Below are 16,637 nucleotides of genomic sequence, written 5' to 3'. Positions count from 1 at the left end.
CTGATGCTCCAAGGAGGGAGAGTGCTAGTAAAGCGGCTGGAATGGCGAACCGGAGCACAAGGAGATGAGAAATGAGGTGCGTTTTAGAAACCTTTCCCGATCACACGGTGTACCACCTTCTGGGTTTCTCATGCATGTTTTCGATGTAGGAAGATGCCCTTGAACCTGGAGATTTGGGACCCATGGGATGGGTAACAGGCAGTATTACTTTAAAGGCTCTGCCTTTGCTCCCCCAACCTCACCAAACCTCTCAGCCCCGAGAGTGTCCACCCTTCTGTCTCATCCAGCTGTGGGTCTAGATATGGTCACTCCAGGTTGCATCACAGCCCCTGAAAGAATTTTGTAGGAATTTCTCTCTCTTTCACTGTCTTTGTTTCACGGGTTTTTAAAAGTAATTTATTTTTATAATGGGGTTTAGCTGCTTTTCACGGCTGTGTTTATGCCGCTTTACACCCACTTGACTCACTTCCAGAGAGATATCAATACATAGGTTTGAAGATTCTTACTAGTCAGATATATTCTTGTGCGGTGAATAGGGGGTGTTGAGTCCAGTTCACTGAGCAAGGAGTAGGTCTTTCTATTACATATTGGGTTTATGGAACGGTATCTGAGCTAATTTGAAACCCTTGTTTTATGCATCACCCCACCTCACCTTTCCCTTTAAGCAGCCATAGTGTGTTTTCTAAACGTGTGACTCTGTTCTGTTTTGTAATTCAGTTCAAGTGTAGCGGTTTTTACATTCCCTCTATAAGTGACAGCTTATGATAAGTGTCTTTTTCTGTGTGACTTATTTCACTTAGAATCGTCGTACCTAAATCCACTCATCATGCTGCTACTAGCCTTATGACATTGATTTCATGGCTGAGTGATATTCCATTGTACATAAGGACCACCACTTCTTTATCCATTTTTCTCTTTCCTGGGATATTTAAGGTGTCATGAAGTGGAGGTTCTTGTCAACAGAGCAGCCCTAAACTTTGGGGTGCCTGTGTCTTGCTGATTTTTAGTTTTCCCAATGTATACGCCCATGAGTGGAAGTGCCCTATGCGCTCTAAGCTGTGTTTTTTCGGTGTTTCAGGACACACCGTACACTTCTCCAGAGTGGCTGTTGGCAATTTACATCCCGCCCATCAGCGTAGCAAGGCTCCCATTTCTCCATGGCCTGTGCTGCATTTCTGGTTTTTACACTTTTTTCAGCATGGCCCTTTTGACCGATGGGAAGCGAGACTTCTTTGTAGCGCTGATTTGCCTTTCCATGTTGCTTGGTTGGCCAAAAAGGGCGTATGCGTTTTTTCCTGAATATATTCAGGAAAAAACGCATACGCCCTTTTTGGCCAAGGGCATCATTGTCGACGTTTTGCCGCTTTTCATGTGCTTTAAAGGCGATTCGAATCTACCTCCTGAAATCTGTTTCCTGCAATTCTGCCTTGCTTTCAAATCCTCTTCGTTGCCTTCCCTCAATATATTTGTGGACGAGAGTTATCATTTATAACTCTGCAGGTTTGTGAAATGCAGTGCCCCTTAGCTCCATTTTTCAACTCGCTTTTTTGGGAGCTGGCCGCAAAAGCGCAGGAGTGCCTCAGGCCCTATTCTGGTTGCGGGCGGCAGGCTGAGCCTGTGGTTAATTCTTCTTCCTGATGGGAAAATAGAGTGACCTGTGCCTGTCCCAACACCTAGAGCTAGTCTCTCATTGGCTCCCCCTCTTCCCCTTCATCCTCAGGACAAATTGCAAGCTGTACGGAACAGGAGGTTAAAGGTGCTGATGCTCCAAGGAGGGAGAGTGCTAGTAAAGCGGCTGGAATGGCGAACCGGAGCACAAGGAGATGAGAAATGAGGTGCGTTTTAGAAACCTTTCCCGATCACACGGTGTACCACCTTCTGGGTTTCTCATGCATGTTTTCGATGTAGGAAGATGCCCTTGAACCTGGAGATTTGGGACCCATGGGATGGGTAACAGGCAGTATTACTTTAAAGGCTCTGCCTTTGCTCCCCCAACCTCACCAAACCTCTCAGCGCCGAGAGTGTCCACCCTTCTGTCTCATCCAGCTGTGGGTCTAGATATGGTCAATCCAGGTTGCATCACAGCCCCTGAAAGAATTTTGTAGGAATTTCTCTCTCTTTCACTGTCTTTGTTTCACGGGTTTTTAAAAGTAATTTATTTTTATAATGGGGTTTAGCTGCTTTTCACGGCTGTGTTTATGTCGCTTTACACCCACTTGACTCACTTCCAGAGAGATATCAATACATAGGTTTGAAGATTCTTACTAGTCAGATATATTCTTGTGCGGTGAATAGGGGGTGTTGAGTCCAGTTCACTGAGCAAGGAGTAGGTCTTTCTATTACATATTGGGTTTATGGAACGGTATCTGAGCTAATTTGAAACCCTTGTTTTATGCATCACCCCACCTCACCTTTCCCTTTAAGCAGCCATAGTGTGTTTTCTAAACGTGTGACTCTGTTCTGTTTTGTAATTCAGTTCAAGTGTAGCGGTTTTTACATTCCCTCTATAAGTGACAGCTTATGATAAGTGTCTTTTTCTGTGTGACTTATTTCACTTAGAATCGTCGTACCTAAATCCACTCATCATGCTGCTACTAGCCTTATGACATTGATTTCATGGCTGAGTGATATTCCATTGTACATAAGGACCACCACTTCTTTATCCATTTTTCTCTTTCCTGGGATATTTAAGGTGTCATGAAGTGGAGGTTCTTGTCAACAGAGCAGCCCTAAACTTTGGGGTGCCTGTGTCTTGCTGATTTTTAGTTTTCCCAATGTATACGCCCATGAGTGGAAGTGCCCTATGTGCTCTAAGCTGTGTTTTTTCGGTGTTTCAGGACACACCGTACACTTCTCCAGAGTGGCTGTTGGCAATTTACATCCCGCCCATCAGCGTAGCAAGGCTCCCATTTCTCCATGGCCTGTGCTGCATTTCTGGTTTTTACACTTTTTTCAGCATGGCCCTTTTGACCGATGGGAAGCGAGACTTCTTTGTAGCGCTGATTTGCCTTTCCATGTTGCTTGGTTGGCCAAAAAGGGCGTATGCGTTTTTTCCTGAATATATTCAGGAAAAAACGCATACGCCCTTTTTGGCCAAGGGCATCATTGTCGACGTTTTGCCGCTTTTCATGTGCTTTAAAGGCGATTCGAATCTACCTCCTGAAATCTGTTTCCTGCAATTCTGCCTTGCTTTCAAATCCTCTTCGTTGCCTTCCCTCAATATATTTGTGGACGAGAGTTATCATTTATAACTCTGCAGGTTTGTGAATTGCAGTGCCCCTGAGCTCCATTTTTCAACTCGCTTTTTTGGGAGCTGGCCGCAAAAGCGCAGGAGTGCCTCAGGCCCTATTCTGGTTCCGGGCGGCAGGCTGAGCCTGTGGTTAATTCTTCTTCCTGATGGGAAAATAGAGTGACCTGTGCCTGTCCCAACACCTAGAGCTAGTCTCTCATTGGCTCCCCCTCTTCCCGTTCATCCTCAGGACAAATTGCAAGCTGTACGGAACAAGAGGTTAAAGGTGCTGATGCTCCAAGGAGGGAGAGTGCTAGTAAAGCGGCTGGAATGGCGAACCCGAGCACAAGGAGATGAGAAATGAGGTGCGTTTTAGAAACCTTTCCCGATCACACGGTGTACCACCTTCTGGGTTTCTCATGCATGTTTTCGATGTAGGAAGATGCCCTTGAACCTGGAGATTTGGGACCCATGGGATGGGTAACAGGCAATATTACTTTAAAGGCTCTGCCTTTGCTCCCCCAACCTCACCAAACCTCTCAGCCCCGAGAGTGTCCACCCTTCTGTCTCATCCAGCTGTGGGTCTAGATATGGTCAATCCAGGTTGCATCACAGCCCCTGAAAGAATTTTGTAAGAATTTCTCTCTCTTTCACTGTCTTTGTTTCACGGGTTTTTAAAAGTAATTTATTTTTATAATGGGGTTTAGCTGCTTTTCACGGCTGTGTTTATGCCGCTTTACACCCACTTGACTCACTTCCAGAGAGATATCAATACATAGGTTTGAAGATTCTTACTAGTCAGATATATTCTTGTGCGGTGAATAGGGGGTGTTGAGTCCAGTTCACTGAGCAAGGAGTAGGTCTTTCTATTACATATTGGGTTCATGGAACGGTATCTGAGCTAATTTGAAACCCTTGTTTTATGCATCACCCCACCTCACCTTTCCCTTTAAGCAGCCATAGTGTGTTTTCTAAACGTGTGACTCTGTTCTGTTTTGTAATTCAGTTCAAGTGTAGCGGTTTTTACATTCCCTCTATAAGTGATAGCTTATGATAAGTGTCTTTTTCTGTGTGACTTATTTCACTTAGAATCGTCGTACCTAAATCCACTCATCATGCTGCTACTAGGCTTATGACATTGATTTCATGGCTGAGTGATATTCCATTGTACATAAGGACCACCACTTCTTTATCCATTTTTCTCTTTCCTGGGATATTCAAGGTGTGATGAAGTGGAGGTTCTTGTCAACAGAGCAGCCCTAAACTTTGGGGTGCCTGTGTCTTGCTGATTTTTAGTTTTCCCAATTTATACGCCCATGAGTGGAAGTGCCCTATGCGCTCTAAGCTGTGTTGTTTCGGTGTTTCAGGCACACCGTACACTTCTCCAGAGTGGCTGTTGGCAATTTACATCCCACCCATCAGCGTAGCAAGGCTCCCTTTTCTCCACGGCCTATCCTGCATTTCTGGTTTTTACACTTTTTTCAGCATGGCCCTTTTGACTGAAGGGAAGCGAGACTTCTTTGTAGCGCTGATTTGCCTTTCCATGTTGCTTGGTTGGCCAAAAAGGGCGTATGCGTTTTTTCCTGAATATATTCAGCAAAAAACGCATACGCCCTTTTTGGCCAAGGGCATCATTGTCGACGTTTTGCCGCTTTTCATGTGCTTTAAAGGCGATTCGAATCTACCTCCTGAAATCTGTTTCCTGCAATTCTGCCTTGCTTTCAAATCCTCTTCGTTGCCTTCCCTCAATATATTTGTGGACGAGAGTTATCATTTATAACTCTGCAGGTTTGTGAATTGCAGTGCCCCTGAGCTCCATTTTTCAACTCGCTTTTTTGGGAGCTGACCGCAAAAGGGCAGGAATGCCTCAGGCCCTATTCTGGTTCCGGGCGGCAGGCTGAGCCTGTGGTTAATTCTTCTTCCTGATGGGAAAATAGAGTGACCTGTGCCTGTCCCAACACCTAGAGCTAGTCTCTCATTGGCTCCCCCTCTTCCCGTTCATCCTCAGGACAAATTGCAAGCTGTACGGAACAGGAGGTTAAAGGTGCTGATGCTCCAAGGAGGGAGAGTGCTAGTAAAGCGGCTGGAATGGCGAACCGGAGCACAAGGAGATGAGAAATGAGGTGCGTTTTAGAAACCTTTCCCGATCACACGGTGTACCACCTTCTGGGTTTCTCATGCATGTTTTCGATGTAGGAAGATGCCCTTGAACCTGGAGATTTGGGACCCATGGGATGGGTAACAGGCAGTATTACTTTAAAGGCTCTGCCTTTGCTCCCCCAACCTCACCAAACCTCTCAGCCCCGAGAGTGTCCACCCTTCTGTCTCATCCAGCTGTGGGTCTAGATATGGTCAATCCAGGTTGCATCACAGCCCCTGAAAGAATTTTGTAGGAATTTCTCTCTCTTTCACTGTCTTTGTTTCACGGGTTTTTAAAAGTAATTTATTTTTATAATGGGGTTTAGCTGCTTTTCACGGCTGTGTTTATGCCGCTTTACACCCACTTGACTCACTTCCAGAGAGATATCAATACATAGGTTTGAAGATTCTTACTAGTCAGATATATTCTTGTGCGGTGAATAGGGGGTGTTGAGTCCAGTTCACTGAGCAAGGAGTAGGTCTTTCTATTACATATTGGGTTTATGGAACGGTATCTGAGCTAATTTGAAACCCTTGTTTTATGCATCACCCCACCTCACCTTTCACTTTAAGCAGCCATAGTGTGTTTTCTAAACGTGTGACTCTGTTCTGTTTTGTAATTCAGTTCAAGTGTAGCGGTTTTTACATTCCCTGTATAAGTGACAGCTTATGATAAGTGTCTTTTTCTGTGTGACTTATTTCACTTAGAATCGTCGTACCTAAATCCACTCATCATGCTGCTACTAGCCTTATGACATTGATTTCATGGCTGAGTGATATTCCATTGTACATAAGGACCACCACTTCTTTATCCATTTTTCTCTTTCCTGGGATATTTAAGGTGTCATGAAGTGGAGGTTCTTGTCAACAGAGCAGCCCTAAACTTTGGGGTGCCTGTGTCTTGCTGATTTTTAGTTTTCCCAATGTATACGCCCATGAATGGAAGTGCCCTATGCGCTCTAAGCTGTGTTTTTTCGGTGTTTCAGGACACACCGTACACTTCTCCAGAGTGGCTGTTGGCCATTTACATCCCGCCCATCAGCGTAGCAAGGCTCCCATTTCTCCATGGCCTGTCCTGCATTTCTGGTTTTTACACTTTTTTCAGCATGGCCCTTTTGACCGATGGGAAGCGAGACTTCTTTGTAGCGCTGATTTGCCTTTCCAGGTTGCTTGGTTGGCCAAAAAGGGCGTATGCGTTTTTTCCTGAATATATTCAAGAAAAAACGCATACGCCCTTTTTGGCCAAGGGCATCATTGTCGACGTTTTGCCGCTTTTCATGTGCTTTAAAGGCGATTCGAATCTACCTCCTGAAATCTGTTTCCTGCAATTCTGCCTTGCTTTCAAATCCTCTTCGTTGCCTTCCCTCAATATATTTGTGGACGAGAGTTATCATTTATAACTCTGCAGGTTTGTGAATTGCAGTGCCCCTGAGCTCCATTTTTCAACTCGCTTTTTTGGGAGCTGGCCGCAAAAGCGCAGGAGTGCCTCAGGCCCTATTCTGGTTCCGAGCGGCAGGCTGAGCCTGTGGTTAATTCTTCTTCCTGATGGGAAAATAGAGTGACCTGTGCCTGTCCCAACACCTAGAGCTAGTCTCTCATTGGCTCCCCCTCTTCCCGTTCATCCTCAGGACAAATTGCAAGCTGTACGGAACAGGAGGTTAAAGGTGCTGATGCTCCAAGGAGGGAGAGTGCTAGTAAAGCGGCTGGAATGGCGAACCCGAGCACAAGGAGATGAGAAATGAGGTGCGTTTTAGAAACCTTTCCCGATCACACGGTGTACCACCTTCTGGGTTTCTCATGCATGTTTTCGATGTAGGAAGATGCCCTTGAACCTGGAGATTTGGGACCCATGGGATGGGTAACAGGCAATATTACTTTAAAGGCTCTGCCTTTGCTCCCCCAACCTCACCAAACCTCTCAGCCCCGAGAGTGTCCACCCTTCTGTCTCATCCAGCTGTGGGTCTAGATATGGTCAATCCAGGTTGCATCACAGCCCCTGAAAGAATTTTGTAAGAATTTCTCTCTCTTTCACTGTCTTTGTTTCACGGGTTTTTAAAAGTAATTTATTTTTATAATGGGGTTTAGCTGCTTTTCACGGCTGTGTTTATGCTGCTTTACACCCACTTGACTCACTTCCAGAGAGATATCAATACATAGGTTTGAAGATTCTTACTAGTCAGATATATTCTTGTGCGGTGAATAGGGGGTGTTGAGTCCAGTTCACTGAGCAAGGAGTAGGTCTTTCTATTACATATTGGGTTCATGGAACGGTATCTGAGCTAATTTGAAACCCTTGTTTTATGCATCACCCCACCTCACCTTTCCCTTTAAGCAGCCATAGTGTGTTTTCTAAACGTGTGACTCTGTTCTGTTTTGTAATTCAGTTCAAGTGTAGCGGTTTTTACATTCCCTCTATAAGTGATAGCTTATGATAAGTGTCTTTTTCTGTGTGACTTATTTCACTTAGAATCGTCGTACCTAAATCCACTCATCATGCTGCTACTAGGCTTATGACATTGATTTCATGGCTGAGTGATATTCCATTGTACATAAGGACCACCACTTCTTTATCCATTTTTCTCTTTCCTGGGATATTCAAGGTGTGATGAAGTGGAGGTTCTTGTCAACAGAGCAGCCCTAAACTTTGGGGTGCCTGTGTCTTGCTGATTTTTAGTTTTCCCAATTTATACGCCCATGAGTGGAAGTGCCCTATGCGCTCTAAGCTGTGTTGTTTCGGTGTTTCAGGCACACCGTACACTTCTACAGAGTGGCTGTTGGCAATTTACATCCCACCCATCAGCGTAGCAAGGCTCCCTTTTCTCCACGGCCTATCCTGCATTTCTGGTTTTTACACTTTTTTCAGCATGGCCCTTTTGACCGAAGGGAAGCGAGACTTCTTTGTAGCGCTGATTTGCCTTTCCATGTTGCTTGGTTGGCCAGAAAGGGCGTATGCGTTTTTTCCTGAATATATTCAGGAAAAAACGCATACGCCCTTTTTGGCCAAGGGCATCATTGTCGACGTTTTGCCGCTTTTCATGTGCTTTAAAGGCGATTCGAATCTACCTCCTGAAATCTGTTTCCTGCAATTCTGCCTTGCTTTCAAATCCTCTTCGTTGCCTTCCCTCAATATATTTGTGGACGAGAGTTATCATTTATAACTCTGCAGGTTTGTGAATTGCAGTGCCCCTGAGCTCCATTTTTCAACTCGCTTTTTTGGGAGCTGACCGCAAAAGGGCAGGAATGCCTCAGGCCCTATTCTGGTTCCGGGCGGCAGGCTGAGCCTGTGGTTAATTCTTCTTCCTGATGGGAAAATAGAGTGACCTGTGCCTGTCCCAACACCTAGAGCTAGTCTCTCATTGGCTCCCCCTCTTCCCGTTCATCCTCAGGACAAATTGCAAGCTGTACGGAACAGGAGGTAAAAGGTGCTGATGCTCCAAGGAGGGAGAGTGCTAGTAAAGCGGCTGGAATGGCGAACCGGAGCACAAGGAGATGAGAAATGAGGTGCGTTTTAGAAACCTTTCCCGATCACACGGTGTACCACCTTCTGGGTTTCTCATGCATGTTTTCGATGTAGGAAGATGCCCTTGAACCTGGAGATTTGGGACCCATGGGATGGGTAACAGGCAGTATTACTTTAAAGGCTCTGCCTTTGCTCCCCCAACCTCACCAAACCTCTCAGCCCCGAGAGTGTCCACCCTTCTGTCTCATCCAGCTGTGGGTCTAGATATGGTCAATCCAGGTTGCATCACAGCCCCTGAAAGAATTTTGTAGGAATTTCTCTCTCTTTCACTGTCTTTGTTTCACGGGTTTTTAAAAGTAATTTATTTTTATAATGGGGTTTAGCTGCTTTTCACGGCTGTGTTTATGCCGCTTTACACCCACTTGACTCACTTCCAGAGAGATATCAATACATAGGTTTGAAGATTCTTACTAGTCAGATATATTCTTGTGCGGTGAATAGGGGGTGTTGAGTCCAGTTCACTGAGCAAGGAGTAGGTCTTTCTATTACATATTGGGTTTATGGAACGGTATCTGAGCTAATTTGAAACCCTTGTTTTATGCATCACCCCACCTCACCTTTCCCTTTAAGCAGCCATAGTGTGTTTTCTAAACGTGTGACTCTGTTCTGTTTTGTAATTCAGTTCAAGTGTAGCGGTTTTTACATTCCCTGTATAAGTGACAGCTTATGATAAGTGTCTTTTTCTGTGTGACTTATTTCACTTAGAATCGTCGTACCTAAATCCACTCATCATGCTGCTACTAGCCTTATGACATTGATTTCATGGCTGAGTGATATTCCATTGTACATAAGGACCACCACTTCTTTATCCATTTTTCTCTTTCCTGGGATATTTAAGGTGTCATGAAGTGGAGGTTCTTGTCAACAGAGCAGCCCTAAACTTTGGGGTGCCTGTGTCTTGCTGATTTTTAGTTTTCCCAATGTATACGCCCATGAATGGAAGTGCCCTATGCGCTCTAAGCTGTGTTTTTTCGGTGTTTCAGGACACACCGTACACTTCTCCAGAGTGGCTGTTGGCCATTTACATCCCGCCCATCAGCGTAGCAAGGCTCCCATTTCTCCATGGCCTGTCCTGCATTTCTGGTTTTTACACTTTTTTCAGCATGGCCCTTTTGACCGATGGGAAGCGAGACTTCTTTGTAGCGCTGATTTGCCTTTCCAGGTTGCTTGGTTGGCCAAAAAGGGCGTATGCGTTTTTTCCTGAATATATTCAGGAAAAAACGCATACGCCCTTTTTGGCCAAGGGCATCATTGTCGACGTTTTGCCGCTTTTCATGTGCTTTAAAGGCGATTCGAATCTACCTCCTGAAATCTGTTTCCTGCAATTCTGCCTTGCTTTCAAATCCTCTTCGTTGCCTTCCCTCAATATATTTGTGGACGAGAGTTATCATTTATAACTCTGCAGGTTTGTGAATTGCAGTGCCCCTGAGCTCCATTTTTCAACTCGCTTTTTTGGGAGCTGACCGCAAAAGGGCAGGAATGCCTCAGGCCCTATTCTGGTTCCGGGCGGCAGGCTGAGCCTGTGGTTAATTCTTCTTCCTGATGGGAAAATAGAGTGACCTGTGCCTGTCCCAACACCTAGAGCTAGTCTCTCATTGGCTCCCCCTCTTCCCGTTCATCCTCAGGACAAATTGCAAGCTGTACGGAACAGGAGGTTAAAGGTGCTGATGCTCCAAGGAGGGAGAGTGCTAGTAAAGCGGCTGGAATGGCGAACCGGAGCACAAGGAGATGAGAAATGAGGTGCGTTTTAGAAACCTTTCCCGATCACACGGTGTACCACCTTCTGGGTTTCTCATGCATGTTTTCGATGTAGGAAGATGCCCTTGAACCTGGAGATTTGGGACCCATGGGATGGGTAACAGGCAGTATTACTTTAAAGGCTCTGCCTTTGCTCCCCCAACCTCACCAAACCTCTCAGCCCCGAGAGTGTCCACCCTTCTGTCTCATCCAGCTGTGGGTCTAGATATGGTCAATCCAGGTTGCATCACAGCCCCTGAAAGAATTTTGTAGGAATTTCTCTCTCTTTCACTGTCTTTGTTTCACGGGTTTTTAAAAGTAATTTATTTTTATAATGGGGTTTAGCTGCTTTTCACGGCTGTGTTTATGCCGCTTTACACCCACTTGACTCACTTCCAGAGAGATATCAATACATAGGTTTGAAGATTCTTACTAGTCAGATATATTCTTGTGCGGTGAATAGGGGGTGTTGAGTCCAGTTCACTGAGCAAGGAGTAGGTCTTTCTATTACATATTGGGTTTATGGAACGGTATCTGAGCTAATTTGAAACCCTTGTTTTATGCATCACCCCACCTCACCTTTCACTTTAAGCAGCCATAGTGTGTTTTCTAAACGTGTGACTCTGTTCTGTTTTGTAATTCAGTTCAAGTGTAGCGGTTTTTACATTCCCTGTATAAGTGACAGCTTATGATAAGTGTCTTTTTCTGTGTGACTTATTTCACTTAGAATCGTCGTACCTAAATCCACTCATCATGCTGCTACTAGCCTTATGACATTGATTTCATGGCTGAGTGATATTCCATTGTACATAAGGACCACCACTTCTTTATCCATTTTTCTCTTTCCTGGGATATTTAAGGTGTCATGAAGTGGAGGTTCTTGTCAACAGAGCAGCCCTAAACTTTGGGGTGCCTGTGTCTTGCTGATTTTTAGTTTTCCCAATGTATACGCCCATGAATGGAAGTGCCCTATGCGCTCTAAGCTGTGTTTTTTCGGTGTTTCAGGACACACCGTACACTTCTCCAGAGTGGCTGTTGGCCATTTACATCCCGCCCATCAGCGTAGCAAGGCTCCCATTTCTCCATGGCCTGTCCTGCATTTCTGGTTTTTACACTTTTTTCAGCATGGCCCTTTTGACCGATGGGAAGCGAGACTTCTTTGTAGCGCTGATTTGCCTTTCCAGGTTGCTTGGTTGGCCAAAAAGGGCGTATGCGTTTTTTCCTGAATATATTCAAGAAAAAACGCATACGCCCTTTTTGGCCAAGGGCATCATTGTCGACGTTTTGCCGCTTTTCATGTGCTTTAAAGGCGATTCGAATCTACCTCCTGAAATCTGTTTCCTGCAATTCTGCCTTGCTTTCAAATCCTCTTCGTTGCCTTCCCTCAATATATTTGTGGACGAGAGTTATCATTTATAACTCTGCAGGTTTGTGAATTGCAGTGCCCCTGAGCTCCATTTTTCAACTCGCTTTTTTGGGAGCTGGCCGCAAAAGCGCAGGAGTGCCTCAGGCCCTATTCTGGTTCCGAGCGGCAGGCTGAGCCTGTGGTTAATTCTTCTTCCTGATGGGAAAATAGAGTGACCTGTGCCTGTCCCAACACCTAGAGCTAGTCTCTCATTGGCTCCCCCTCTTCCCGTTCATCCTCAGGACAAATTGCAAGCTGTACGGAACAGGAGGTTAAAGGTGCTGATGCTCCAAGGAGGGAGAGTGCTAGTAAAGCGGCTGGAATGGCGAACCCGAGCACAAGGAGATGAGAAATGAGGTGCGTTTTAGAAACCTTTCCCGATCACACGGTGTACCACCTTCTGGGTTTCTCATGCATGTTTTCGATGTAGGAAGATGCCCTTGAACCTGGAGATTTGGGACCCATGGGATGGGTAACAGGCAATATTACTTTAAAGGCTCTGCCTTTGCTCCCCCAACCTCACCAAACCTCTCAGCCCCGAGAGTGTCCACCCTTCTGTCTCATCCAGCTGTGGGTCTAGATATGGTCAATCCAGGTTGCATCACAGCCCCTGAAAGAATTTTGTAAGAATTTCTCTCTCTTTCACTGTCTTTGTTTCACGGGTTTTTAAAAGTAATTTATTTTTATAATGGGGTTTAGCTGCTTTTCACGGCTGTGTTTATGCTGCTTTACACCCACTTGACTCACTTCCAGAGAGATATCAATACATAGGTTTGAAGATTCTTACTAGTCAGATATATTCTTGTGCGGTGAATAGGGGGTGTTGAGTCCAGTTCACTGAGCAAGGAGTAGGTCTTTCTATTACATATTGGGTTCATGGAACGGTATCTGAGCTAATTTGAAACCCTTGTTTTATGCATCACCCCACCTCACCTTTCCCTTTAAGCAGCCATAGTGTGTTTTCTAAACGTGTGACTCTGTTCTGTTTTGTAATTCAGTTCAAGTGTAGCGGTTTTTACATTCCCTCTATAAGTGATAGCTTATGATAAGTGTCTTTTTCTGTGTGACTTATTTCACTTAGAATCGTCGTACCTAAATCCACTCATCATGCTGCTACTAGGCTTATGACATTGATTTCATGGCTGAGTGATATTCCATTGTACATAAGGACCACCACTTCTTTATCCATTTTTCTCTTTCCTGGGATATTCAAGGTGTGATGAAGTGGAGGTTCTTGTCAACAGAGCAGCCCTAAACTTTGGGGTGCCTGTGTCTTGCTGATTTTTAGTTTTCCCAATTTATACGCCCATGAGTGGAAGTGCCCTATGCGCTCTAAGCTGTGTTGTTTCGGTGTTTCAGGCACACCGTACACTTCTACAGAGTGGCTGTTGGCAATTTACATCCCACCCATCAGCGTAGCAAGGCTCCCTTTTCTCCACGGCCTATCCTGCATTTCTGGTTTTTACACTTTTTTCAGCATGGCCCTTTTGACCGAAGGGAAGCGAGACTTCTTTGTAGCGCTGATTTGCCTTTCCATGTTGCTTGGTTGGCCAGAAAGGGCGTATGCGTTTTTTCCTGAATATATTCAGGAAAAAACGCATACGCCCTTTTTGGCCAAGGGCATCATTGTCGACGTTTTGCCGCTTTTCATGTGCTTTAAAGGCGATTCGAATCTACCTCCTGAAATCTGTTTCCTGCAATTCTGCCTTGCTTTCAAATCCTCTTCGTTGCCTTCCCTCAATATATTTGTGGACGAGAGTTATCATTTATAACTCTGCAGGTTTGTGAATTGCAGTGCCCCTGAGCTCCATTTTTCAACTCGCTTTTTTGGGAGCTGACCGCAAAAGGGCAGGAATGCCTCAGGCCCTATTCTGGTTCCGGGCGGCAGGCTGAGCCTGTGGTTAATTCTTCTTCCTGATGGGAAAATAGAGTGACCTGTGCCTGTCCCAACACCTAGAGCTAGTCTCTCATTGGCTCCCCCTCTTCCCGTTCATCCTCAGGACAAATTGCAAGCTGTACGGAACAGGAGGTAAAAGGTGCTGATGCTCCAAGGAGGGAGAGTGCTAGTAAAGCGGCTGGAATGGCGAACCGGAGCACAAGGAGATGAGAAATGAGGTGCGTTTTAGAAACCTTTCCCGATCACACGGTGTACCACCTTCTGGGTTTCTCATGCATGTTTTCGATGTAGGAAGATGCCCTTGAACCTGGAGATTTGGGACCCATGGGATGGGTAACAGGCAGTATTACTTTAAAGGCTCTGCCTTTGCTCCCCCAACCTCACCAAACCTCTCAGCCCCGAGAGTGTCCACCCTTCTGTCTCATCCAGCTGTGGGTCTAGATATGGTCAATCCAGGTTGCATCACAGCCCCTGAAAGAATTTTGTAGGAATTTCTCTCTCTTTCACTGTCTTTGTTTCACGGGTTTTTAAAAGTAATTTATTTTTATAATGGGGTTTAGCTGCTTTTCACGGCTGTGTTTATGCCGCTTTACACCCACTTGACTCACTTCCAGAGAGATATCAATACATAGGTTTGAAGATTCTTACTAGTCAGATATATTCTTGTGCGGTGAATAGGGGGTGTTGAGTCCAGTTCACTGAGCAAGGAGTAGGTCTTTCTATTACATATTGGGTTTATGGAACGGTATCTGAGCTAATTTGAAACCCTTGTTTTATGCATCACCCCACCTCACCTTTCCCTTTAAGCAGCCATAGTGTGTTTTCTAAACGTGTGACTCTGTTCTGTTTTGTAATTCAGTTCAAGTGTAGCGGTTTTTACATTCCCTGTATAAGTGACAGCTTATGATAAGTGTCTTTTTCTGTGTGACTTATTTCACTTAGAATCGTCGTACCTAAATCCACTCATCATGCTGCTACTAGCCTTATGACATTGATTTCATGGCTGAGTGATATTCCATTGTACATAAGGACCACCACTTCTTTATCCATTTTTCTCTTTCCTGGGATATTTAAGGTGTCATGAAGTGGAGGTTCTTGTCAACAGAGCAGCCCTAAACTTTGGGGTGCCTGTGTCTTGCTGATTTTTAGTTTTCCCAATGTATACGCCCATGAATGGAAGTGCCCTATGCGCTCTAAGCTGTGTTTTTTCGGTGTTTCAGGACACACCGTACACTTCTCCAGAGTGGCTGTTGGCCATTTACATCCCGCCCATCAGCGTAGCAAGGCTCCCATTTCTCCATGGCCTGTCCTGCATTTCTGGTTTTTACACTTTTTTCAGCATGGCCCTTTTGACCGATGGGAAGCGAGACTTCTTTGTAGCGCTGATTTGCCTTTCCAGGTTGCTTGGTTGGCCAAAAAGGGCGTATGCGTTTTTTCCTGAATATATTCAGGAAAAAACGCATACGCCCTTTTTGGCCAAGGGCATCATTGTCGACGTTTTGCCGCTTTTCATGTGCTTTAAAGGCGATTCGAATCTACCTCCTGAAATCTGTTTCCTGCAATTCTGCCTTGCTTTCAAATCCTCTTCGTTGCCTTCCCTCAATATATTTGTGGACGAGAGTTATCATTTATAACTCTGCAGGTTTGTGAATTGCAGTGCCCCTGAGCTCCATTTTTCAACTCGCTTTTTTGGGAGCTGACCGCAAAAGGGCAGGAATGCCTCAGGCCCTATTCTGGTTCCGGGCGGCAGGCTGAGCCTGTGGTTAATTCTTCTTCCTGATGGGAAAATAGAGTGACCTGTGCCTGTCCCAACACCTAGAGCTAGTCTCTCATTGGCTCCCCCTCTTCCCGTTCATCCTCAGGACAAATTGCAAGCTGTACGGAACAGGAGGTTAAAGGTGCTGATGCTCCAAGGAGGGAGAGTGCTAGTAAAGCGGCTGGAATGGCGAACCGGAGCACAAGGAGATGAGAAATGAGGTGCGTTTTAGAAACCTTTCCCGATCACACGGTGTACCACCTTCTGGGTTTCTCATGCATGTTTTCGATGTAGGAAGATGCCCTTGAACCTGGAGATTTGGGACCCATGGGATGGGTAACAGGCAGTATTACTTTAAAGGCTCTGCCTTTGCTCCCCCAACCTCACCAAACCTCTCAGCCCCGAGAGTGTCCACCCTTCTGCCTCATCCAGCTGTGGGTCTAGATATGGTCAATCCAGGTTGCATCACAGCCCCTGAAAGAATTTTGTAGGAATTTCTCTCTCTTTCACTGTCTTTGTTTCACGGGTTTTTAAAAGTAATTTATTTTTATAATGGGGTTTAGCTGCTTTTCACGGCTGTGTTTATGCCGCTTTACACCCACTTGACTCACTTCCAGAGAGATATCAATACATAGGTTTGAAGATTCTTACTAGTCAGATATATTCTTGTGCGGTGAATAGGGGGTGTTGAGTCCAGTTCACTGAGCAAGGAGTAGGTCTTTCTATTACATATTGGGTTTATGGAACGGTATCTGAGCTAATTTGAAACCCTTGTTTTATGCATCACCCCACCTCACCTTTCCCTTTAAGCAGCCATAGTGTGTTTTCTAAACGTGTGACTCTGTTCTGTTTTGTAATTCAGTTCAAGTGTAGCGGTTTTTACATTCCCTCTATAAGTGATAGCTTATGATAAGTGTCTTTTTCTGTGTGACTTATTTCACTTAGAATCGTCGT

The sequence above is a fragment of the Balaenoptera physalus genome (assembly GCF_965194825.1).
Source record: "Balaenoptera physalus genome assembly, chromosome: 15".
NCBI classification, from domain to species: Eukaryota; Metazoa; Chordata; class Mammalia; order Artiodactyla; family Balaenopteridae; genus Balaenoptera; species Balaenoptera physalus.
This window is presented reverse-complemented; position numbering follows the sequence as displayed.